The following is a 27,702-nucleotide window of genomic DNA, read 5'->3' as shown; positions in this document are numbered from 1 at the left end:
GTTGTTTTGATTGTTTGCAGTCTGTAGCCATCTTTAGTCTGTCTCGCTCCTAAAATTTTCCTAATGATTTTTCTCTCTTCTTTTTTGATGTCTTCGAGTTCTCGCTTTCTGTTCAGTACTAGTGTTTCACTTGCATAGAGGACTGTTGGTTTTATGACGGTATTGTAATGCCGAATTTTAGTTTGTCTTGACAAGGATTTCTTGTTGTAGAGGTTGTGGACTAACCAGAATGCTTTTTTGACTTTTTGTAAACGATTTTGCTGTGATACTATTTCTTGGCCTGTTGGTTCAATGTATTCTCCGAGGTACTTAAAATACGGGATTCTATTGATTTTGCCATATTTTGTTTTTAAGCTTGCAATTTCTACTTTTGAACATAGGAATTCAGTTTTTTCAAATGAGATTTGTAGCCCAACTTTCTCAGCACATTCTTTGAGTGTGTCAATCTGTTTAATGGCGGTCTGCTCATCCTCCGCTAGTATTGCTAGATCATCTGCAAAAGCGAGGTATGGAATGTAAAGATTGTTTTTGGAAAAGCCAAGTGAAATTGGTTTCCAACACTCATTTTTCCGTAGTTGTTTCTCCCATTCCTCCATAACTTTGTCAAGAACGATGTTGAACAAAAGAGGAGAGAGTCCATCGCCTTGTCTCACACCTGTCTGAATGCCGAAGGGCTCCGAAATTTCTCCCATGAATTTTATTTTAGACTTCGTGTCAGTTAGTGTTTGTTTTATTAGTTCTCGTGTCTTGTAATCTAATCCCCTTTCTTCTAAAATTTGAAATAATGAGGGTCTATCTATTGAATCGTATGCTTTCTTAAAGTCTACAAATGTGCATACTAATGGCTTTTGTCTGAGAGCTCGCATTTTGACTATGGTTTTGAGGTTAAAAATTTGTTCTGGGCATGACCTGTTTGTTCTAAATCCTGCTTGGTATTCAGATAATTTTGATTCTAGTTGTTCTTGTGTTCTCTTATTATTCTTTTTCTCTTTTTAAAAAAAGAAACATGGTTGCCTGGAAGTGTTTCGTGGAAGAATATGGGGGGGGGGGGGGGGGGGGGAAATGACGTTATGCGAACTCAGTACGTCCAGACTTCTATCCAGCCACCTTAAACGCTGTTGCTTGATGGCTGTCGCTCTAGTTTCGTATTCAGTAGGCTCGTTACTTTGAACTTCGATTTCTCCGAAATTGTCGAGAAAAGCATCGTGTTAGAGCAGCATTCGTTATATCTAAGCATGTAGGCCTACTATAATTGCGCGAAATATGAGCAGACTCAGTGACCGGTTGGGGATGTGCATCATTTGTCAGATGTACGTACAATACAAATGAATTCGCCTAAAAAGGCTTTCGCAAGCGGTCCTCTTTCTTGCGTGACTGCAGTTTCTTAGGATTCTCGCAATAAATCGGAGACTGGCATCTATCTTCTCCGCGAGTAGATTTATGCATTCATTTCACTTTAATGGCAGAAAGCCCTAGATACTTGAAGGCAGCGGCCTAGCTCACAGATTGATCGCCGAACGCGAATTTAAACGATATCGAAACTTTACGCATGTTTTCGTGCACTACAGCCACTTGTTGAGGTATAGGGTGAGGTCCCAATCTGCACGATATACAGGATCGTTCAGTGTGCTTGATCTAGTAGCATTTGTGCAGCATCTGTATAGTGTTTTTGTCATTGTAATCTAAACTGAAAGAAATGTCTAGTGTTTGAGAGGAGCTGTAAACTACTTTCCCTTCACCTGTTTTAGTTGTTCACTTAATTATGCTTATGTCTGCCATACAAACCCATTTACATACAGTTCACCTTTACGTGTTTGACAAAGGCTATTTCACTGCCGTTCCACAGTCGAACAGCACGTGGGGAAAAATGAATACGCCAATCTTTGTCAGATCTCAGATTTTTATCATTTAATCTGTGCTCACTATGTAGGTGGGAGTCAACAAAAATATTTTGGCATTCGGAGGAGAAAGTTGGTGATTGTAAGTTTGTGAAAAAGTCCTGCCACAACGAGAAACGCCGTTGTTTCAATGCTTGCCACCAACACGCTTATCATATCATCATATCCATGTCATTGTCTCCCATATTTCGTAATAATACGAAAGTAGCTGCATTTCTCCGAACCTTTTCAATGTCTTCTATCAGACCTGTCTGGTAAGGATCCCATACCAGGCAGTAGTGCTCTTGAGGAGGGGCCGGCCGCGGTGGTCTCGCGGTTCTAGGCGCTCAGTTAGGAACCGCGCGACCGCTACAGCCGCAGGTTCGAATCCTGCCTCGGGCATGGATGTGTGTGATGTCCTTAGGTTAGTTAGGTTTAAGTAGTTCTAAGTTCTAGGGGACTGATGACCACAGATGTTAAGTCCCATAGTGCTCAGAGCCATTTGAACCATTTTTTCTTGAGGAGGACGAACAAGCGCAGTGTAGGCAGTCTCTCTAGTAGATTTAGATTTGTTGCAACTTCTAATTGTTCTACCAATAAAACGCAGTCTTTGGTTCACCTTCCCCACAAAGATTCTGAGTGATGATTTCAATTAGAGTTGTTTGAAATACGGCTCCTTTTGTGTTACTAGATCTGAAAAGATTGCTGTATAAGTCCCAGGAAGTAGGTTTGGAAACGGAGTATGTTGTGGCTCCGGCAGTTTGGTTGGCAAGTTGCTTGCTGCGGACCGCCCGCTGAAGCCTCCACTCTTTTCGGCCTCCTGCGCTTCCCACAAAAAACGTTCCGCCTTCGCAAATGGAAAGCCATTTCCCAGCTTCCATTGATCGCCGTCTGACGCAGCAAAGGAAGGCAAGCATCTGGCAGTCCGGATTCCGCCGCCGTAGTCGTCAGATCCGTTCGCGGTAGTACAGATACCTGAGAATGCAACGCAGGCTTCAACATCCTTCTCATATCTGACGCTCTACTCCCGTACTCCACTGCGACATTTGTAAATATTATGCATAGTCTAAACTCTGCAACATTGCACATTTGCTACTGACAATCCAACGCGAAAGAGTTAAGGACCGGGAAACGTAATTGATCCCCACGTATGCCTGAAATAACTAAATTGCGGCAACTTAGCGGCGCTGCAGTGTGAAGGCAATCCGTTTGAGTCCTTATCGTGGAAGAGGAATGATGATGAGGCAGTAATACAGTATTGTCGCGTATGTCTTGGGTTGAGTTCAGTGTGTACATTTACGAGGCAAAAGATTATGACCTCAAAAATAAATGGTTCAAATGGCTCTGAGCACTATGGGACTTAACTTCTGAGGTCATCAGTCCCCTAGAACTTAGAACTACTTAAACATAACCAACCTAAGGACATCACACACATCCATGCCCGAGGCAGGATTCGAACCTGCGACCGTAGCGGTCGCGCGGTTCCAGACTGAAGCGCCTAGAACCGCTCAGCCACTCCGACTGCCATTACGACCACAGCCCACCGCGAGACTCAACGTTGCCTGGTGGCGTTCCAGGAATATAACGTGGCAAGAAAGGTGCAGAAGCGGAACAGAGACAAATGGGGAATCATTCTAGCGACAATACGGGCCGCAATTGGAAAATCCACTGACATAAGCGACTTCGAGAAAGGGCAGGATCTTATGACACAGCGCCTGGGAACGAAATGGCGAACATGGTCTGCTGTTCGCGTGCTATTATCGTGATCATCTATGGAAAGAGGTTGAAGGACGGTGAAGCCAGAATAGACGACGAGGAGTTGAACGTCCACGCCTCGTCGCAGAACGTGAAGGCCAGAAGCGTCTTCTCTCGGTTAAGCAAGATAGGCGGCGATCTGTTTTAGATCTGACGATAGAGTGCAGAGCTGGTGGAGGAACGAGTGTTTCTGAGCACACCGTTTAGCGCACACTGTTGACTATGGGGCTCCGCAGCAGGCAAGCGTACGTATTCCCATGTTGACCCAATGACATCGTCATTTACGACTGCAGTGGGGACGGGATATCGAGATTGGACCGTGGTTCTATGGAAACTTATAGCCTGCTCAGATGAATCTAGTTTCTAATTACACGAGGACGATGGTCGTATCGGGATGAGCCAATGGCTTCACGAAAGATGCACCGCCCCGAAAATACAGGCCGGTAGGGTCAGTATTATGTTGTGGGGGGGGGGGGGGGGGCCTTCAGCCGTGTTTCCTTGGGTCCTGAGGTAACAATCGAAGGCACCATGATAGCTGCCTGCGGGCTAACTGCATCCCTTCATTCCTGATGTCACAACCGACGGCAGTAACTTCTTTCAGGAGGGTAAAAGTCCCTGTCACACGGCGAAAATCGAACTACATTGGTTTCAGGAGCATGATGGTGAACACACGTTGATGTCTTCGCCAGCAAATTCGCCCGATCTGAATCCAAGAGACTTCCTCTGGGACGCTATCGGCCGGTAGTTCCGCGTCCAAAAACTATCGGCCCGTAATTTACGTAGACATTTGGTGCCATACTCCTCTGTAAACGTTGTCGAATCCATTCCATGCAGAATCGCTGCTGTACTGCGTTCCATAATGGACCAACACACTATGGTCATGGTATTTTGGCTGATAAGTATTGGTAGGACATGTTCTGAGGCATCAAGGGATCACAAATTTAGCATTGGAGGGCAGCGTGGAGGGTAAAAATCGTAGATGGACACCAAGAGATGAATACACTAAGCAGATTCAGAAGGATGTAGGTTGCAGTAAGTACTGGTGGATGAAGAAGCTTGCACAGGATAGAGTAGCATGGAGAGCTGCATCAAACCAGTCTCAGGACTGAAGACCATAACAACAACAAGTATTTTAATGGGCGAACTGGCAGACGACGTTGTTAACTATTATTAGAAGACCACAACTTTTAAATAATCCGAACGACAGACTGAAATAATACCGTACTAACAAAATACATTTTTCGAGGACATCGAACATTTACAATGTAGCTATTAAGAGAAACTATAAAATGACGTAGAAAATGATTGCTACGTACGCAAAATGGTTCAAATGTCTCTAAGCGATATGAGACTTTACATCTGAGGTCATCAGTCCCCTAGATTTAGAACTACGTAAACCTAACTAACCTAAGGACATCACACACACCCATGCCAGAGGCAGGATTCGAACGTGCGACCGTAGCAGCAGCGAGGTTCCGGACTGAAGGGCCTAGAATCGCTCGGCCACAGCGGCTGGCCGCTACGTACGAATTTGTCCACTACTACGTACGCATTTGTCCATTCTGTCACTGACGTTCCTTCCTGCTCGCTGCAGCATTTTAACTGGAATACTACATCCAGAATGAAATTACCTCTCTGTAGCGGAACGTGCGCTGATATGAAACATCGTGGCAGGTTAAGACTGTATGTAGGAGGGAGACTCGAACTCTGGATCTTTGCCTTTCGTGGGCAAGTGCTCTACCGACTGAGCTACCCAAGCACGACACACGATCCGTCCACACTGCTTTACCTCCGCTTACTACATATTTCGACTGGAATTTCTCGTTTCAGTTTATCTGTTGTTATTGGCCAAGTTATGTAGACAAGCCACAGTTTTCTAGCTTCGTAATAAATTTCAAACAGTTTGTGACATCCGTACCGAATGAGAACTTCATTAGTCCTATTTTCGAGTGCAGTTTCAGGCTTAGCTTACCTTGTCTTAAAGTATGGATCAGAAACCCTATGTGCTTATATGAAACTTCCTGGCGGATTAAAACTGTGTGCCGGACCGAGACTCGAACTCGGGATCTTTGCCTTTCGCGAAAAGGCAAAGGTCCCGAGTTCGAGTCTCGATCCGGCACACTGTTTCAATGTGCCAGGGAGTTTCATATCAGCGCACACTCCGCTGCAGAGTGAAAATCTCGTTCCCTATGTGCTTACTTGCACGTTGTATTCAAACTATCAATACTGAGAATTTACTCAGGATATGGATGTTGCGATTTCAAATTAGAACAACCATTACGAGTAACGGACTTCTTATTTATAGGTATGTACGTTACAGGAACAGCAGTAATCAGATCAGTGACCATTACTGTGCCTGTATGACATGCACTCCGTCGTCAGGCAACGAGTGGATTACCGGGACCATCCGACCGCCGTGACATCCTCAGTGGAGGATGCGGATAGGAGGGGCGTGGGGTCAGCACACCGCTCTCCCGGTCGTTATGATGATATTCTTGACCGAAGCCTCTACAATTCGGTCGAGTAGCTCCTCAATTGGCATCACGAGGCTGAGCGCACCCCGAATAATGGCAACAGCGCATGGCGGCCTGGATGGTCACCCATCCAAGTGCCGACCACGCCCGACAGCGCTTAACTTCGGTGATCTCACGGGAACCGGTGTATCCACTGCGGCAAGGCCGTTGCCGCCTGTATGACATAAAATCTAAAATTTTAGTGTGAATGATTGTATTGATCTTTCCATGTTTGGCTGCCATGCCCTTCTGGGCCAACGGAATATTGCTTCTAACGGCCAGATTCCCGTAGCCTCACATCTTTCGTGGATTTGTTCCGCCCTGCCGCTGTCGTCTTCCAGGGATGTACGTTTCCTGTGTCCTAGTGTGTGGCCTAGGGCTCCAGAGCTTAGAGAGTCTTTTCAAGCCAGATTGAAAACTTAAGGGGAAGATTCCAGGAGAAACTCTTCTTGGCTTAGCGGTATGGAGTCCGTTGCTACGAATTAAGAACGGTAGTCATAAAGTATTACATATCACCTCGAAGACAGGGAAAAAAAAAGAATTGTCTAGATTGGTTAGACACAGCCACAACATTTCCGCTGCTGCCGAAATGTGTTACCGCGCGGTACGTCTGGTCAATGGTGGCCGAGCAACTGGCTCGTCACAATACGCCAGTCACTACTCTTGATGAACTGTGGTATCGTGTTGAAGCTGCATGGGCAGCTGTACCTGTACACGCCATCCAAGCTCTGTTTGACGCAGTGCCCAGGCGTATCAAGGTCGTTATTACGGCCAGAACCTTACTTGCTCTGGCGCGAGACGCGATACTGTGGCGCTGGGATTTCGGTGTATAGCGGGTCTGAACCCTCGTACCCGCAAGCATTCAAAAAATTAACTACGTAACGTAACTTTTTTGAGGTGATAATCGAAACTGTCAGCTTCTCGTACATTTGTGGACTTCATCATACGCCACTCCCACACCAGTGATTGAAATCAAATCTCACGCACGTACCGTCTCTTAGAATATTAAATAACTGCACACCTGCGTTTGCCACCACACATTTCTGCCGTGGGAGCACACGACTTCTACCAGACAAGCGCGCATCAACGGGGTATTCCGCCGGGTGCGTCGAAACAGCCTGGAAGGCGCCAGTGCAGACGTTCATTCGAGTGAGATGTCGTCCTTTTGGGAGACGGGTCCGCGTCGTTTGGCCCGCTGCTGGGCGCCGTTTGGGCCCGCCTCGTCCTTTCCGAATCGCGTTAAGCGCCGCCGGTCCGCAGAGGGCAGCTCCGCTTTCTGCCCCCGCAGATTTTCCGCCGGCCGGCCGCCTGCAGCCGATTGGCTTTTCCAATAGGGCGGCCGGCTCAGATGTAATCTGGCGTCGCCGCTTCCATTCCACGGGTCGGCGCCCCGCCGCCGCGACAGCCCAACGACCGCGGCGGCGCTCGTATCTCTTCCCTCGACCAACTGCCGCCAATCTCTTGACACAGGCCCCTCTCCGCTCCTCAGAGCAACTTCTTTCCCCGGCCTGCATTCCTGGTAGCGGGAAAAAACGCAGCTTCGTCTCCTCGCTTCTTCGAGACGACGGTATTTCTGCACCTACATCTGTGGTGCGCTGGCCACCTCGTGATATGTGGCGGAGGGGTAACTCATCTTTTTACCCTTTTGTTTCCATTCGTGGATGGTGTGCGCGAAGGACGTCCCTGAGTGTCTAACGCGTCGTGCGTTATCTGCCTGTAATTTTATTAGCTTAATACTACAGAATTAAACGAAAAGTGAAGTGACTTCAGACTTTAATTTTCAAACAGTATAATGCCGACGGTAATGCGGGCTCGCTCATGTACAGCGCAAGCACGTTTTATATATACGTAAAGGTGCACTCTAAAAAAGAAGCTGTTATTATGTCAATGTGTAAATTGCCGGGAGCGGCAGGTGTTCTTGTCCCTTGATTAAATGACTAAGATGCCGTGGGATCACGAGGAATAGCCGTAACTGAGTAACTGATTCGCATATGCTCAACATAAATTGTTTTAAAATCACAGTCGAGCTTTTCACAATTGTTCCTACCAGAGTTACTATTTAACTGCTGCTCTGTCGCAGCTAAATATTTTCTGTTCATCCTCGTGCGATGACGCGAACGTATTAAAATAAACAGATATTCCCTCGATACTAATTTTGCTTTGTTCGCACAGTGCACTGTACCACAGAATAAGATTCAGTGAACTTCATTCTTGTGTGAATTTTAAGATTTTCCCGGCGAATTGACTGTTCAAACAAATTTCGGGCTTGCAGCCGGTCGTCGTTCAATACTTCGCACGATATTTCAACTGGGCACCTGCCAGTCATCTTCAGGTGAGCCGTCGCAGACTGTCGAAAACGTTTTTTTTTTCTTTGTTGTGATTTTTATCACCTTACACAAGGCGGGCTGTCAGCAGCAGAGTACGCCGCTCTTCGGCCTTGAGTTTTACAATAAGTAATACATAGAGGGGGGCAGAAAATACAATCAAAACGGCGGGCAAAACAATGTAGACACTAAAAAAAAAAAAACATGGAGCCGTTCACGCTGGACGAGAAAACATCACTGACACTAGTTGACACGGCGCACATAACAAGGATGATGGCGACGGTACACGGGAACAGTGGCGGCGTGACGGCGAACAAACACTAAACACAAACGAAGGCACACACATGAGACACTGATGGCGATGATCTCCGGCGCGCGAATGGTCACTGTGCGTGTACGAGTCCGGGGACCTGCCAAGAGAGGAGGAGGAGGAAGGGGAGTGGGAGAGCGAGAGGGGAGAGCAGAGATGCCACGGGCAGGGGAGATAGGGGGAGGGAGGAAGGGGGAGGGGAAGCCCGGGGGAAGAGGGGTGAAGGGAGGGGACGGGGGAAAAGGAAAGAGAAGGGAAGGGAAGAGAAGGGAGGGAGGGTGCCTAAAGGAAAGGACACCGGAAGTGGGGGGTGGGACAGGGTCAAAGTTGATAGGAGGGGTAGATGGAGGGGAGGAGGACATCATCAGGGAGGGGGAGCTGATGGAAGCCACCTTGGGAGAGGGTAAGGAGGGTGGAGAGATGGAGACCGGGTGGGACGTGGGAATACAGGCACGGCAGCGGGTGGGGGTGGGAGAGGATCGGGGAGACTAGTGGGTGAGGAGGATCGAGTTTGCGGGAGGTGTAAAGGATCCGTATCCTTTCAAGGAAAAAGAGGAGGTGGGGGAAGGGGATGAGATCGTACAGGATCCGCGTGGGGGAGGGGAGACGGATGCGATAGGCGAGGCGGAGAGCATGGCGTTCAAGGATTTGGAGGGATTTATAAAAGGTAGGGGGGGGGGCGGAGATCCAAGCCGGATGGGCGTAACAAAGGATAGGGCGGATGAGGGATTTATAGGTGAGTAGGATGGTGGAGGGGTCCAGACCCCACGTACGGCTGGAGAGGAGCTTGAGGAGACTGAGCGTGCCTTGGCTTGGATCGTCCGGAGGTGGGGAGTCCAGGAGAGGCGACGGTCGAGGGTGACGCCAAGGTACTTAAGGGTGGGAGTGAGGGCGATAAGACGGCCATAGATGGTGATACAGAAATCAAGGAGGCGGAAGGAAGGGGTGGTTTTGCCTACAATGATCGCATGGGTTTTGGAGGGATTGACCTTGAGCAACCACTGGTTGCACCAAGCGGTGAACCGGTCAAGATGGGATTGGAGAAGGTGTTGGGAGCGCTGGAGGGTGGGGGCATGGGCAAGGAAGGCGGTGTCATCGGCAAACTGGAGAAGGTGGACGGGGGATGACGGCGGCGGCATGTCCGCCGTGTACAAAAGGTACAGAAGGGGGGAGAGGACGGAGCCTTGGGGCACACCGGCGGAGGGGAAAAAGGTGTAGGAATCTGTGTTATGGATGGTGACATAGGAAGGACGGCGGGAGAGAAAGGAGCCGATCAGACGGACGTAGTTAATGGGAAGGGCGAAGGTTTGGAGCTTGAAGAGGAGACCGGAATGCCAGACGCGGTCATAAGCACGTTCGAGGTCCAGGGAGAGGAAGATGGCGGAGCGACGGGAATTAAGCTGGTCGGAAAGGAGATGGGTGAGGTGAAGGAGAAGGTCGTCGGAAGAGAAGGACGGCCGAAAGCCACACTGTGTAACGGGAAGGAGGCGGTGCTGGCGGAGATGCTGGTGGCTGCGTCGGGTGAGGATAGAGTCGAAAACGTCCTCCGTTCCGCAATATATAGCGTACTTTAACTATTCTGCGCATGCGTCGAAAACTTGATAGTTGAACCACACTGCCCGCCGGCAGCGCCCTCGCTGGTGGAATAGCGGAACTCAGTCGCCCTCTGCGTTGCTGTTTGCCACTGCGGTCGACGCAATCTGCAAATCGTGGAGATGATGGGATTCCATGCACTGTCCAGCTGGTAGCCGCTGTCACGGTTTAACAGATTTTCCACCAGTCGTATTTCTACGGATTCTTTAATAATGGAGTCCCAGAAAGACGTTGCTGTGGACTTCATTATTAAAGAATCCGTAGAAATACGACTGGTGGAAAATCTGTTAAACCGTGACAGCGGCTACCAGCTGGACAGTGCATGGAATCCCATCATCTCCACGATTTGCTCAAATCGAAGACGACAGATTGCGTCGACCGCCGTGGCAAACAGCAACGCAGAGGGCGACTGAGTTCCGCTATTCCACCAGCGAGGGCACTGCCAGCGGGCAGTGTGGTTCAACTATCAAGTTTTCGAAGCATGCGCAGAATACTTACAGTACGCTATATATTGCGGAACGGAGGACGTTTTCGCTCCTTGAACGCCATGCGCTCCGCCTTGCCTTCCGTATCCGCCTTCCTTCCCCCACACGGCTCCTGTATGAACTGATCCCCTTCCCCCACCTCCTCCTGTTCCTCCAACATCTCCGCATCCTTTACATTGTTCGCAGGCTTGATCCCCCCACCCTCTGGTTTCCTCCTTCCTCTCCACCCCCCGCCCGTTGCCGCGCCTCTATCGCTGTATCCCTCCCTCTCTCCACCTCCACACCCTCCATCTCCTTCATCAGGGCAATTTCCAACGCCTCCCCCTCCCAGATGACGAACTTCGCCGTGACATCTACCCTTCCTTCCAACTATAACCTGGCCTTGTTCCCCCCCCCCTCCCCAGGGCCCCCTTTTCCTCTTTCCTCCTTCTCCCAGGGCAGATGTTCCTCCGTCCCACCTTCCCCTGTGACCCTGCACCCCATACTTGCCTCTCTCCTTCCCACGTCCCTCCCTACCTGGCCCTCTTCCGCGCGCCCCCCGCTCACCTCCCCCATCTCTTTTCCCCTCCCTCCCTTCTTCAGGTCTCCCTCATCTCCTAGCGCCTGGCAGATCCTCTGTATTGATCATCATCAGTGTGCCGCATCAGTGTTGTGTTTAGTGCTGTTTCTCGTGTGCGTCAAGAGGTGTGATTTTCATTGTGTCCTGCCTTGAGGTTCGCCGTCAGTGTTACGTTATGTGCTATGCCATCCATTGCTACCGTTATGCTCCAGTCATACTGTGCCTTGTGTTCTTTTAACCGTCGCAGTGTGTGGCTTTTTGTGTGTGCTACTTTTAAACAGTTTTTTATCTCCATTTTACAGTCACCCCGTTTTTTGTCTATTGCCTTCCATGATGTTCCCCCTTTTTTTATATCTATGTTCACCTTATTCTCTCCTTTGCTGTTTTTAAATGTCTTCTATTGTTTTCTTCTATGTCTTTCGGCTGAAGAGCAGCGCCTATGCTGATGCCAGCCCACCCCGATGGGGAATTGAAATACAATAAAGGGGAAAAAAAAAGAAACGTTTTCGACAGTCTGCGACGGCTTACCTGAAGATGACTGTCAGGTGCCCAGTTGAAATATCGTGCGAAGTATTGAACGACGACCGGCTGCAAGCCCGAAATTTGTTTGAACAACTTCATTCTTTTTCAACATATATTTTTAACTATACGATTCGGCTGCACCACTGTGCGATAGGTTTTCGTACACCTCCATGAAGGTTAAAATCATAAAAGATCGTTACAGTGGTCTCTTCATGGAATGTAAAAATGGTTAACCTCCTACCGTTCCCCGCCCTACCGCCCCCCCCCCCCCCAAAAAAAGACAGAAGTATGTACGAGTGTAAGTCTCAAAGGAAATAAAAAAAGTTGCCTCTTCATTCCCCAATCGTTGAGTCCTTGCATGTCTTTCTGCTTTTCGCTACTTTTTCTAATTTTTTACGGCCCTACAACACTCCCTCGAGATACTCCCAAAATTTCTTTTACGTCTGACGATTTGTTGTAAAGTTCTGTCTATTACGAAGCTCTAAATACAATCTCAAAGCTGGCCTGAAATTCTTTAGGCTTACATTTTGTTGATTAAGCGTCACTGCGGAACTATACTGAATCCATTCCGGAGGAACACAGCAGCAACCTGGGCGCAAATATTTAAAACATTCTGGCGAGCTAAGTGGAAGAAGAACTAATTTCGTTCTAATGTTGCTAACTTTAAGTGCAAATATCCTTTTTAAGTGTTTAGAGGGTTCTCTCCATATAGTATGCAACGACACGTCCTATCCAACTGTTTGGTGTGTTTATTTAACTTTATTAAATATTGATATATTTACTTTGGAAGGCTGGCTCTGAGCACTATGGGACTTAACTTCTGAGGTCATCAGTCCCCTAGAACTTAGAACTACTTAAACCTAACTAACTTAAGGACATCACACACATCCACTGCCCGAGGCAGGATTCGAGCCTGCGACCGTTGCGGTCGTGCGGTTCCAGACTGTAGCGCCTAGAACCGCTCGGCCACCCCGGCCGGCTTACTTTGGAAGACTAGAACGATAATGCCTTCTCGTACATCTAACCTGTCATTCTTAATATTTTACATTACTTTGAGTGCTCTATTACGTGACAATATATCGCAAATCTTCCTTAGGTGAAGAAGTTTGTGTAAGATTTTATAAAGGCTGCCTGTCCTTACCGTACTACGATTAATCTCCAGGTAGGTAAAGCGAGTGTCTTCTTCCTTTTTCACCATCGAGTAATGCGTTTTCTCCGGGAATGGCTGTTTTCGGGAGCGTTCACACACTTTCATCTTCAGCTTTACTTCTTTTCAGACGGAAAGTTGGTGACCGAGTGAGAGGAAACCCAAAATGTCATCACCGAACTCATAGTCACTTTTAAATCGCAAAAAAACGTCATCGGTCAAAAATGCCTACGTTTCAGTACCACAAGTAAGCGACATAATACCGGATGGATCCAAAATCTGGAGATCCATCTGCCACTTGTCAACATCATACATTTGTTGCTAAACATTCATCCATAAATTAAATTGGATTATAGCATCGCACGACTTTACTGGAAACGCTGAAATATTTGAGACTGAATTGGTTCTGTTCTACAGCAACGCTCTTATTTTGCACCAGTTGTAGTGCAACAAAAATACGTTGAACTACCACATGCATAGATGTCAGCAATTCTGAATTAACAAAAGGTTGAATAATAACGGTTTTTAAAAATTTTCTCTTATTTTGCGCTCCACAGCTTTGACAATAATTATCATTGAATAACATCTTGAACACCGCCGAAAGCTCATATTGAAGCTGAAATAATACGTCTGGGTGGTTTTCAAGAGCCAGACATCGATGTTTAATTCGTAAGTTCACAGGGAATTACTGTTATGTCTTTCACGGATGCAAGATGCAGGCTGCGATTATATCCATAACGATATCAACTAAACCGGAGTTACTACGTTTACATTGGCGCCCAAACCCGGCTTTCCGAAATCCTATTTCCTAGTACCATTTCTTGATGGTCATGAGGAAACTCCAGTATCAGTTCAGAAAATTTGTTTTTGGAGCATTGAGTCGGGGCTGGTTTGTCAGGTTGCTACGTTCTTTTTAAAATGTTAGCTACTGTGGCCAAATCGATTCTATGTGCAATGAATGAAAAGAAGAAATATTCTATTAATCAGAAAGTTATTCATTTCCTAAATAAATTTAAAAGAAGCGCACTTAATCTTTATTACACTGAAGGATATAAATAACGACTATAAATGTGCTGGCTACGAAAAAACCGAACTAATTGGCAACAACCAGACATTCTCATTAACTCGGAAATTTGTAATTTGCTGTATGCACACTCTGTTTTAGTGTCACGGGCTCTCAAGAACAATAAATGGCTGGTGACAAATTTCGCTGATTTAATGTGCAAGAACGGTAATATGTTCTTACTCACTTGGAAGTTTTCTAACCATTACAAGCCTCCAGGAATTGGAGAACAATAATATCTCACTGGCGTCCATTCCGCACGTTTTTCCACAACGCGCGAGAGCTAGGTTAGTATAAGAAAAGAGATCCAAATGCTAGGTTACTATAAGAAAGGAGATTCGAATGCATTGGCATGGATAAGATGTTCAAGCATCTCTTCTTGTTCAGTCTCCTCTTCCTGACGCTCTCACTTACATTCATAAGTACGAATTACTCATAACCACACTTCGTTTTTACTGCCGTAATTGGAACAGCTGATTTGCAGACATCATTAGTGTAAAATAATGGTTTCCACCTTTCTGAGACCGTTAGCCCTGAGTGAAATCAGATATTAGTTAGGATCTACATACCCCGCCCCCCCCACCCCCACCCGACCTACTTACCCTCAACTTCATCAATATTAGCCCCAATTAAGCCTTAGAATAAAAAAGAATTTCCAGTGAATATATTTGTTTTAAAATGCGAAAAATAAACGATAATTAATTTTTGTAGGTGTTTCATTAAACCATGAACTACCCAGACTAAGAGCCCACACTAGTTACAAAACATGGTTCTCTGCACCAATCCTCTACCTAGTGACACTTGCTTCGCCACAGCCTGCATCCTCGTTTAAAACCTGTGGTGTCACCGCCAGACACCACACTTGCTAGGTGGTAGCTTAAATCGGCCGCGGTCCATTAGTACATGTCGGAACCGCGTGTCGCCACTGTCAGGATCGCAGACCGAGCGCCACCACAAGGCAGGTCTCGAGAGACTTACTAGCACTCGCCCGAGTTGTACGGACGACATTGCTAGCGACTACACGTACGAAGCCTTTCTGTCATTTGCCGAGAGACAGAATAGCCTTCAGCTAAGTTAATGGCTACGACCTAGCAAGACGCCATTTGTACCATTGCATGTATCTCAAGATAGTCTCACTTGTCTCATCAAGATTGCTGTATACCAAAGGACGATATAAAAGTTAAGTGTTCTAGTAGCTACGTTCTTTTCTTTGTCGCATTCATTACGAATCGTGTTCCGGACTTCGCGCCGGTCGGCGTGTGTGTGCGTGTGCCCTTTCGGCTGCCCGTCACTGTGGACTGGCTGCCTTGTCAGTCCACTACATTCTGGAGAATGTGGCGAAGCCATGACACAAGCAAATTAAGACAATACGAACGCGAAAGTCCCTTTTGAGACTCGTCGCCAATGTAGTGGACTGACAAGGCAGCCAGTCCACAGTGACGGGCAGCCGAAAGGGCACACGCACACACACGCCGACTGGCGCGAAGTCCGGAACACGATTCGTAATGAATGCGACAAAGAAAAGAACGTAGCTACTAGAACACTTAACTTTTATATCGTCCTTTGGTATACAGCAATCTTGATGAGACAAGTGAGACTATCTTGAGATACATGCAATGGTACAAATGGCGCCTTGCTAGGTCGTAGCCATGGACTTAGCTGAAGGCTATTCTACCTGTCTCTCGGCAAATGACAGAAAGGCTTCGTACGTGTAGTCGCTAGCAATGTCGTCCGTACAACTCGGGCGAGTGCTAGTAAGTCTCTCGAGACCTGCCTTGTGGTGGCGCTCGGTCTGCGAACCTGACAGTGGCGACACGCGGTTCCGACATGTACTAATGGACCGCGGCCGATTTAAGCTACCACCTAGCAAGTGTGGTGTCTGGCGGTGACACCACAAAACCAGTCAAGTTGAAATGTGTGCACCATATTTACTGTTTGTTAATCACTGAAGTAGCTGTTCGTTTCTCTAGCTGAAACTTACAGCACATTGTGTTATTCATTAATCCTAGTATTTGAAAAACTGTAATTATTGGTGACTTACCTAACTGATATTACAGTCTTACGAAATAGTGATAATAATAATAATAATAATAATAATTGTCTTTTAAAAATAATTCAGTTTCATGGCAAACACAGTCGAACCCTTTCGTTTTTACTCTCCGGAAAATTTAATTTTATCCCTTAGGGGGTAAGTACACCAAGCTGGCAACCACTGGTGTAAAACAGCTGACACTCTTAAAATTGATATTTGATCGGGATGGCAAAATCGATTCAGGCCTAACATGTAGACACCACAGCAGACCGCGGTTTACGATATTCTGTTTAATCTTCCCGTGTTGTGTGACGTACGCCATCGGAATTATAAAATGCGTTGAATACAATTATGATTATTAAGTATGGTATCTGTTGCTGCACTGTATCACCAGCCTGTAAATTCTCTACTAACAGACTATTATCACAATATAATTAATTTTCGCCATTATCATCAAATATCAGCCTCTGTGATATCTCCTTCTTAAGTGCACACTGTTGAAATTATAATTTTACCTTCCATACAAGTCCTTTACTAGCTATAATATTCCAGTTATGTAAAACAATCAGCATATGATACAGTCTTTGCAAAACTCTTGTGATTTCGTCTCGTGTCTTCCCTGTGAACTATAACTCCGTTACATCCAGACTCAACAAACTCTACACTGTTGACTCCGATGAAGTTCGAAGAGAATCAACGGCAGAAGAAAGGGTACAACGCCCCTGACTACGGTGAAGAGTAGCTTACCGTATTCACAGGTAAAATGTGCATATAAGGAAGGGAAAAAAATCTTTAATACCTAAACAGTATATCTCACTGATATTTTCTTGCGGAGGCTAGCGGTCTTGCATCGAAATCTTTGGCAGTTCCCGCCACAAAGACGCTGGTTGTGCGAAGGTGATACCCATTCCGCCGTCACAAGACCCATTCAGCCAGAGTTCGACGTAATTGATGGCGGCTCTGGGTTACTGTGTGTGTGTGTGTGTGTGAGAGAGAGAGAGAGAGAGAGAGAGAGAGAGACTGACTCAAAGCAGAGAAACGACAGTCTTTGAACGAGACTGGCTCTTAATCAGCTGAACGCTTCGGAATCATTTTACTTTGCCTTTGACAAGAAACCCTCCTACAGAATGTTCCGTAATTACTGTAAGAGCTTGTGAGGCATGAATTTCGATCGGATATGATGTATAACTGATGAAAATATCTATTACAAACTTGCTTAATGTTGGTGAACCGTAATTTCGTTAAATGCAAGTAGTTGCCATCTTCTTCTTCTTATTATTCTTCTATGCATGAGCATCTCTCCATTTATTAGGAAGTCCTGTCATTCTGTGCTGTATACAGTATTGATTTATCGACACTGTGCACAGCACATGAAAACGACTAACTGCTTTGCAGCTGAATATCTTATTGCACTGTTTTATTTATCATATGAGTTTTCCAGATTAATTGCTAATGGCTGGGATAAACGTGAGAGTTTTTTTGCTCTCAGACAATTTGGTACTCTCGGATAGTAATCGCAGAACTATTTACACTAGGGGCGACTTTTGACTGGTAGTTACTGTCTAATAGTTCCTTACAAGTATATTTCTGTTAGTGCCTGAGCGTCTTGCAAGAGCACACGTTGGAAATGTTTACGCACAATAGGGTGAGAGTGTCTGTGAGAGCTCAGAGATCACTCTCCTCTAGATATTTTTGTTGTAGTTCTGTGCGTGAAGGATAAGGTTGCGATGGAAGAGCGTCGAACAGCAGCTGCACTTTTAATACTTTGTGGCAAGGAAAAAACGCAAACGATCGTATTCGTGTTGAATAAGAGAGCGGATTAGGCGGCAGGATGATTGTGGAGCGAGCAAGAATCTTATTGTAGAGCTTGTGATGGAAAGTTCACAACAATCGAAATTGTACGAGAATGGCAGCCATGGAGAAGGAAGAAATGCTCTTTACACTTGGACCCGAAATTGCCAACTAAATACTATTAGGCATAAATCCGTTAGTGTTAAATACAGGCTGCTAATATTCCTAGCATATTCTCTTTAATAGTCGTATTTGCTAAAATAATAATTACGATGAAATAACATTACACCAGTTTCATTTTGTTTCTCAAAGATGTTCAGAAGCCAAATAGGGCGGATACCTGATAAATGGAGCATTTCCGTACATACATTTATTTGAACGTTTTTACTCGTATTGACTTAAGGAATCACTCGTAAATTCCCGAAGGTCCGTTCTTCAACACCCAATGTAATAATACAGTCGGTGAATACCAGGTCATATAAAATTGTAGCTACCGGATTATTTGTAGTTAAATGGCAGTTTTCCGAGTTTCAAAAAGATTACGTACTTTCAAACACAACTTCAGTCGTTTCTCTGTGTTCATTTATCTATGTTGTAAAACTACTTTGCTTGATTCCTTGAATAGTGGATATTCTTGTGAAATTCTTTTGTGGAGGTTTTAAAAATTGTAGTCATTTCAGCCAACAAACTTTGCTTCATATCTCAATTCCCAGTAACTGTACATTCCATAACGCTGGCCTTTCCTCTTTTATTATTGTGGTGTCACCGCCAGACACCACACTTGCTAGGTGGTAGCCTTTAAATCGGCCGCGGTCCGTTAGTATACGTCGGACCCGCGTGTCGCCACTATCAGTGATTGCAGACCGAGCGCCGCCACACGGCAGGTCTAGTCTAGAGAAACTCCCTAGCACTCTCCCCAGTTGTACAGCCGACTTTGCTAGCGATGGTTCACTGTCTACATAAGCTCTCATTTGCAGAGACGACAGTTTAGCATAGCCTTCAGCTACGTCATTTGCTACGACCTAGCAAGGCGCCATATTCAGTTACTATGTCTTCTGAACAGATAATATTGTGACTCATGTACCGTCAAGAGCGACGTTCATCATTAATGGATTAAAGTTAAGTATGAAAGTAATTACGTCCGCTTTCTGAATTCTAATTCCTTGTCATGTTCCAGACCTCACGTCAGTATAGTCCTTCCCTCCTCACGCCAGCCTGCGTGAGCTAAACGCGTGCATTTCGGCCTCCTCTCGTAACACGGTGTTGGCTCTTCTGCCAACACAACAATTATTATTATCGTATGCATCAATTACAGTAATACACATTTAGCAAAACAAAGAAATATATATAAAAATGAACATGTGAAATTATATACAGTACACAAGTTTTAAAACGGCTCAGACTACACTCGGATGTAGATGGACTCGATCCGGCGGAGTGCCTCGTGGGATGCTTGATGGAGCTTCTAAATGCCACCAGGGAAGCGTCTGATTGGACATTCATTCACAATGTGGCTCATTGTTTGGGTGTCACCATAGTCACAGACACTGTCACTTGAAAATCCCCACTTGGGCATGTTGTATTTGCACCTACCCTCTTCAGTCCGATATCTGTTTAACTGTAGGAACTGTAGGATTGTCTACAAGTTCGTGGTTTCGGGTTCTTGTAGCTTGCCACTCACGTTTCCACTCTGCGTCCTGGTCGAATCCTGTGGATAGTGTTTGGACTCCCATTTCATATGCTGCTCTTCTAGATTTGAGGCGTTTCCTGGGCAGTGATCTTCATGGAGAGGGATCGAGTTGTTTCCAGAAACTTGCCGACAGAGGTTCTAAAGAGTATCCTTTCGACGGAGGTCTGGTGGACAGATGTTCGAAAGCACTGGTAGTCAGCAAGTAGGTGTAGACCGGACTGTACCACTAATTACTCTCGTAACTGAGTTCAGTTGGACGTCTACTTTCACTACGTGGGCGCTTCGGGGCCAAACTGGTGCACAGTATTCTGCTGCAGAGTATACAGTATAAGGGGTGCTTCTCGGAGGATTGATGTGGTTGCTTCCCATGTAATGCCTGCCAGCTTTCTCACAAGGTTCACTCGTGTATGTATCCTCTTGGCCAAGTTGGAAACGTGTTTGTTGTATGTCAGAGTTCTGTTCAGAGTGACTCACAGGTATTTTGGGCTTTCGTTGTATCTGACTCTGCCAAGAGGGCCGAACTGTGGACTGATCTTTGCTGATGAAAGGCGATTAGAGAGGTGGAACAGGCTTACCTCGGTTTTAGAAACATTTGGTCTCAACCCGAAACTACTACTCGTACAAACTAATTGAACTAATTAAATGTACAACTTCGTCCTGAATCCACTTCCTGGCAGCTTTCTTCATTACTTTTTTTGCCTACGCATCGCTGACATTCACTCACAGTTGGTATTTATCGCGACAGTTATGTCAACTGTTCCAACAATGCCAGTTTACGGTTATACAGTAGCTCGTTGCAGTGTTAATGTTGAGCGGTGGGAAACGCGCTAGTCTTCCGTTCATATTTTTAAATTAACGTGGGATCGAGTCTCTTCGGTGACCATTTTTTATTTGTGTTTGTTAATTTTATATAATACATGTTTGATGTTATTATTGCTATTAGCGGCGAGCATTGTTTAAATCTAGAACTTACGAAATAGATAACTGCTCGCGCTGTCAGTTTAGAAGGTAAAATGGACGATTTCTGCGCTCAAACATACTCAACGGCCACATATTATGGCTCAAAATAAGCAGTTTTGTGATTATTCTTATTTAATGTGTGCACGAGTACGGCCAGACATATTACCAAAATGTGACAGTGTACAGATGGTGAAATACGTTAGAAATTTGGGACGGAATATGGCCACTCAGCACTCACCGAGTTCTCTCAGATCTCCTGACAATGGGTTAGAAACAGTTTCAGCCGCAATAAAACATTTATTTACAATGGTTACCGGTTTCGGACAGAATGTGTCCATCTTCAGACCCTTTATGCCACGACCTCACGGTGGTGGGGAACGGAGCAGGTTTTATGTCTCCACAAGCAATTGATGTTCGTGGAGTCATAAAAACTGCTCCGCTCTCCGCCACCACCGTCATGTTATAAAGGGTCTGAAGATGGTCACATTCTGACCGAAATCAATAACCATCGTCAATAAATGTTTTATTGTGGTCGAGACAGTTGTAATCCATTTTAAAGTATTTTTAGCCAGACCGCTCTTTCTCCACGAGAAATGTTCTAAAAAATTACAGTTTTTCTTGTCAGCGAGCTGCGGCGTGCATCTTTCGATAGCTGGAGGCTGCCGTCTACTCGAGATGTCTAAACTCGCAGAGCGCGACTGTCCAAAATCTTGCCCCACTATAGGACATTGCGGACGCGCTGTCTCCCGGCGCTGTTTGCACGTCACATATCACTCGCAAAAGCTGTCAGAGAATGAAAAACTGTCACGCGTATTAGACGTAGCATATCATTTATTTATTTTAACAGATCTGAAAATGTTTAGCAAACACGACTCCGGTGATCTCTGTAAAAATTAGTGCGACGATAGACTGCACTGAACGACATTATTGGACTATTTTATTGTAGGTGTACTTTTTTTGTAGCAGCTTGAACTATCTTTTCTGAGTCCTGTTTTGTTCATTACACCTTGTAACCTATGCTGATAGTCTTTCTCGTGTAAATTTCACGTAACGAACCTATGATAGTTGATACGTGGTTTTTACATTAGCGAGACGCGTCAGCAAGGTATTGACGGAACGCTATCTACTTGTCACAAGAATCGCGTGCCGGCATCGATCGGATACCTCTTCCAAATATGACCTGTAGGCGCTTTCGCGTGCAGACAAAGCAAGATGGGGCAAAATGCCCGTTTTGGAGAAGTTACGTAATGGGCAACATTTCTACTAAGAAAACAAGATCGGATGTTCACAGTTTCGCAGAAACAAGGAAAACAAAATCAGATACTTTTTGCAGATATCGTAAACTTAAATGCCCTTTCAACCCTGCCGCAATCTAAGTGTGTCCACAAATGGTACGTAATACATTTAACCCACAGTTTCCCCACAGAAGAGGCAGACTGAATCACCTCGAGTCTTTCGTGTCCCCATCGTTGATATCCAGGCAATTTTCGGTGTCAACAAAGGGAGGGTCAGAGGAATCTGATGAGTCTGATGAAGAATCAGGCCTTTCTTCGTCCCATCCTGACCCCGGAGTCAGCGACAACATTTTTATCAAGCAATTTGTCCAACTTATCTTTGTAGGACGTTCGAGCATGCTGTTTTGTGTCCCCGAGTGGTGGTTCGCCTCTTAATGTTGGGGACAGGAGATATGTCGAACGGAGAAAGTGCATTTGAAATCCTCGGGGACTATTGCGATGTATAAATGGGGCTTCATATTTGCGCCTTCGCCTAAGCAAGATGGATACTATCACATGTAACCTAAAGACGCGAGTGACAAAAGACATGGTTCTAACAGTAGCTAAGGATTTTCGTTTTAGCATATCATTGTGAAATTTCTTTAAGCTGCTCTTAAGGACATGAAAATGATACGTACCTGCTAATGTTTTATAGTTCAGAACAAACACCGATTCGCACAAAACCTGACGTTGCATCTACACAATTTGAATGATAAGGTCTAACTATTCACTACTAACTTCTATAAAAGAGTTACAGTGCTGGCCAATAGGTCGACCCTCTTGGGTAGGGGCGGTCATATTTACATCTATGTTCGTTTTTACACCTTCTCTAATACACAATAATGGTAAACTTTCCGTTTCAAATACGTGGGGAACATGGTTTTAAAAACGATATTTAGTTTATCAGAAGCACTGCAGGCCATTTTTAGTCTTCCGTTTATTTCTTTTGCCGTTTTGTCTTCATTGACCCTAACTACAATGTCACCAATAGTATCCATGACTTCACTTTAAGGATTGCAGTTTTCTTTTCGCTGAGATGATTGTAGTCTTATTACAGGAATTAATGTACGAGGCTACATTCAGTTGTAGTTTAGAGGACGGTTGTCATGCATAGGTAACCAAGGAAAATATGTAACAAAATTCTTGAATATTGTAATAAATATTGTATTTTCAGTGTAACGTGAACGTTATCTTTGCCATTTCACTATAATAGACACAGAACTCCTAAATATTCGCTGTTAATGAAATATTTGTAAAATAAAAACGTGTCATAGGCCCACTCAAGGGGACGGGTTTCCTTCATTAGGCCAGGCAGTTTCCATGAATGGGCTATAGTATAATAGCTGTTCTGCGCACGTCTAAATAAGTGTCAATACATTTCATATGGAAGTTTTTGTCGGTATCTGAAACCAAATTAACATGTATTCTAAAGCTAGAAGGCTAAGAAATAGATGTCACCTTCGAAGGTAAAAAAAAACTGAATGTAAAAACGCAAACTGTTAGAAAACGTACAGTGAAAATCATTACTTGGAATTTGTTTATAGTGGTCTGTTTAGGCCTAAGATTAGGCAAAATTCAATTTGAGGTCGTTCGTTTAAGGCATCTCGCACTGCATCGCTTAACAATACTTAGTCTCCGTCCACAGCACATAGTTGTAATTTGAATATGACAAAATGGCGTGAATTGCTTGTACTTTCCAATAGTGGCTGAAAACATTTAATCTCTGCTACCACATCACTACGACGTGTCAGTCGTTAATACTAGTCAATTACTAGAGCACCAGTTTACCTTTTTTCGCCGTTGCTTTGTGTCTTCGTGCAACAACTCGCCATTAAGGTGACGAATCTTTGGCAACATGGAGTACACATAATGAGTGCTAGAATACACCTGTTGTCAATATCCGCAGAGAAATCGAGCTAGCCCATCTATAGCAACCTTACCCTAACTGTACTCGAGGCAAAAAGTACAAAGTAATCGGCAAAACGGCAAAACGAATGTGTTCCAGGCTTGCACCACTAATACATTCATGGTGCCGCAAAATTATCACCACTTACTTTTGATGTACCTCTTACAAAAATAAGTCGATCTTGTGTAATTGCTAACTTCTTTTGAAAATGTAGAATCTGTATAGCACATGCTTGCACAAACGTTCAAAGGGGGACGATATGTGTCGTGTATAACGTGCTGCGAATGTAATTTGAGTAGTCGGTTTTTTCTCCATGCCTCTCCAGGTCAAATATATATATATATAGGGTGTTTCAAAAATGACCGGTATATTTGAAACGGCAATAAAAACTAAACGAGCAGCGATAGAAATACACCGTTTGTTGCAATATGCTTGGGACAACAGTACATTTTCAGGCGGACAAACTTTTGAAATTACAGTAGTTACAATTTTCAACAACAGATGGCGCTGCAAGTGATGTGAAAGATATAGAAGACAACGCAGTCTGTGGGTGCACCATTCTGTACGTCGTCTTTCTGCTGTAAGCGTGTGCTGTTCACAACGTGCAAGTGTGCTGTAGACAACATGGTTTATTCCTTAGAATAGAGGATTTTTCTGGTGTTGGAATTCCACCGCCTAGAACACAGTGTTGTTGCAACAAGACGAAGTTTTCAACGGAGGTTTAATGTAACCAAAGGACCGAAAAGCGATACAATAAAGGATCTGTTTGAAAAATTTCAACGGACTGGGAACGTGACGGATGAACGTGCTGGAAAGGTAGGGCGACCGCGTACGGCAACCACAGAGGGCAACGCGCAGCTAGTGCAGCAGGTGATCCAACAGCGGCCTCGGGTTTCCGTTCGCCGTGTTGCAGCTGCGGTCCAAATGACGCCAACGTCCACGTATCGTCTCATGCGCCAGAGTTTACACCTCTATCCATACAAAATTCAAACGCGGCAACCCCTCAGCGCCGCTACCATTGCTGCACGAGAGACATTCGCTAACGATATAGTGCACAGGATTGATGACGGCGATATGCATGTGGGCAGCCTTTGGTTTACTGACGAAGCTTATTTTTACCTGGACGGCTTCGTCAATAAACAGAACTAGCGCATATGGGGAACCGAAAAGCCCCATGTTGCAGTCCCATCGTCCCTGCATCCTCAAAAAGTACTGGTCTGGGCCGCCATTTCTTCCAAAGGAATCATTGGCCCATTTTTCAGATCCGAAACGATTACTGCATCACGCTATCTGGACATTCTTCGTGAATTTGTGGCGGTACAAACTGCCTTAGGCGACACTGCGGACACCTCGTGGTTTATGCAAGATGGTGCCCGGCCACATCGCACGGCCGACGTCTTTAATTTCCTGAATGAATATTTCGATGATCGTGTGATTGTTTTGGGCTATCCGAAACATACAGGAGGCGGCGTGGATTGGCCTCCCTATTCGCCAGACATGAACCCCTGTGACTTCTTTCTGTGGGGACACTTGAAAGACCAGGTGTACCGCCAGAATCCAGAAACAATTGAACAGCTGAAGCAGTACATCTCATCTGCATGTGAAGCCATTCCGCCAGACACGTTGTCAAAGGTTTCGGGTAATTTCATTCAGAGACTACGCCATATTATTGATACGCATGGTGGATATGTGGAAAATATCGTACTATAGAGTTTCCCAGACCGCAGCGCCATCTGTTGTTGAAAATTGTAACTACTGTAATTTCGAAAGTTTGTCTGCCTGAAAATGTACTGTTGTCCCAAGCATATTGCAACAAACGGTGTATTTATATCGCTGCTCGTTTAGTTTTTATTGCCGTTTCAAATATACCGGTCATTTTTGAAACACCCTATATATAATGTGTGTGTGTGTTTAAAGGGGGGAGAGGGGCTGTTTGAAATTTCCAATCAATCTCGAAGAGTTAATGTGGGGGTATTCTGAAGTTGCCTTGCAGTCTGTTAGCAGAACATTTATTTCACATACATATTCAGTGGCTTCGACAATTCCCAACCAGATTATCACCTTCCAACATAACCTAGACTTCCGACTACGCTACAGATGTCTCTTACCACACCCAACATTTCAGGGTGAGGGAGTTGCGGGAGGGGGCCTCTACTCCCACCCACTACCCGTACTCAGTTTTGTTCATATGCATATGCCCAAATAATTGCAGTAATTTTGGCAAATATCTGTGAATTTAATATTAAAATGGGCATTACACTTTCAAGACTTTAAGTAAAATACTGTTGTCCTTTTAAATGCAGAAAATTGATGATGTATATAAGCGCAGCACTTCACTATACTGAACTGGGTTACAGGAAGTGAGTAACATTGTTGCAGGGAGGGAGTGTTTGGATAGCAAGAAATCGTTGTTGGAGGATCCTGAATCAAGTTTCTGGAAAGGTAAGGGAAAAAATTCGGGGAGAGGGGAGCTGTGATGGAGAGGAAGAGGAGTATTCTCCTATATCTGGGAGAAGGGGTAGATTTTAAGGACGATTTCGTGTTCACGTAGGTAGATGTGGAATGGGATACGGAGAATTTCGAGTTGTAAGGTTGGGCGCATGTGTTGGTAAAAGCTCAGAAGAATCAAAGGGTTGTAAATCAAGGATGAAAACGGTGGGGTGATTTGTGTCCAGTTTAGGGAATTGTAGAAAATCCGAATGTTATCTGTGTGTGTGTGGGGGGGGGGGGGGCGGAGGCGAAATTTATGAGTTCATACAGGATCCTAGGTGGGGGGGGAGGGGGGAGAGAAGAGGAGTATACAGATACGGAACGTAATGCAGAGTGCATGGCGTTCAGAGATTTTATAGTGAGAGGTAGAATTTTTGTTGAACGAAAATTCAAACGACATTGACATGAGAGAGGATTGGTCACATTAAGGCTTTGTTGGCTTGAAATATGGACAGGTTAGTAGTTCTAGTCTATCATGAGATTTTTGTCGAATGGTTCGTAAGGGCAGTTTGTATGTTCGTTTGCGGTCGTGAGTTAGTCCAAGGTACGTTGGTGTGTTATTTAATTGGATAGAATATTTCTTCATGGCGAGGTAGAAGTCACGTGGATGGTTAGTTCTTCGCTTTATTGCGTAACTATTGGAAGGACTGATCCTGAGGAACCACTGGTTGCATCAGGAAATAAATTGGTGGACATCGAGTTGAAGAGATCGTTGTGATGTCCAGAGGGTGGCTTATGTCTCATCTATTAACAAAAGTTCAAGCAGGTCTAATGGTAAAGGGTCTGCGGGACGTCGTGGGATCGAGTCGTAGTCGGACTGCGGAAACGTTCAAGACTGCCTGTAATGTAGCCTTTACCTCTCAACCATATGAGGAGTTGCAAGGAACGAAACGCGATTCGGATTCCACGTTAAACTGTAGGTTCCCTTTCCAGCTGTATAAATGGAATAGATGAAGGACAAGCAAGTAGGTGATCTGGCGTCGAATTGAAAGAATTGCCTTCGTCCATTGAGGCCCATGAAATTAAAATTAGCTCAAGCAAAAGAATTTAGGCGTGGGCAACAGTTCAACTATATTCTATTGTCGCTCTCCAGGGATAAATTAGATTTTAGGCCATCTTCAACCTGAATGTGAGAATGAACGTGCAGGTAGACGCCTCCATTACCAAAGTGATTGGTGAGCTCCCAGAAACAATCAGACGGTACCTCGTTAACGTGATCTACGAACGCACGCCCCTCCGACACACCTACTGCACAGATTTTGTTTCCGAATATGGGTATGCGTGAAACTGCTGCGTTGGCGTTATCAGATATCCTCGAATATTGTATAGAAGAGTATGGATTCAAGGGCGCTTAATATGTTGAAAAGAGAGCCTTAAAATTTTCAATTTCTTGTGGACAAAATAACAAAAA

The 27,702-nt window shown here is 45.1% G+C and overlaps 1 protein-coding gene and 1 pseudogene across 1 annotated transcript in view; one reads left to right on the top strand and one right to left on the bottom strand.

Moving 5' to 3' along the window:
- LOC126260459 (multiple PDZ domain protein) overlaps positions 1-27,702 on the top strand; it is a 1,565,360-nt gene that overhangs the window by 797,581 nt on the left and 740,077 nt on the right. The gene's annotated exons all lie outside the window — the stretch shown is intronic.
- LOC126261031 (5S ribosomal RNA) lies at positions 6,201-6,318 on the bottom strand (annotated as a pseudogene).

This window comes from Schistocerca nitens, chromosome 5 (genome assembly GCF_023898315.1).
Source record: "Schistocerca nitens isolate TAMUIC-IGC-003100 chromosome 5, iqSchNite1.1, whole genome shotgun sequence".
Classification (NCBI taxonomy): domain Eukaryota; kingdom Metazoa; phylum Arthropoda; class Insecta; order Orthoptera; family Acrididae; genus Schistocerca; species Schistocerca nitens.
Note: the sequence above shows the minus strand (reverse complement) of the source record. Positions and strands in the feature narration are given on the sequence as shown.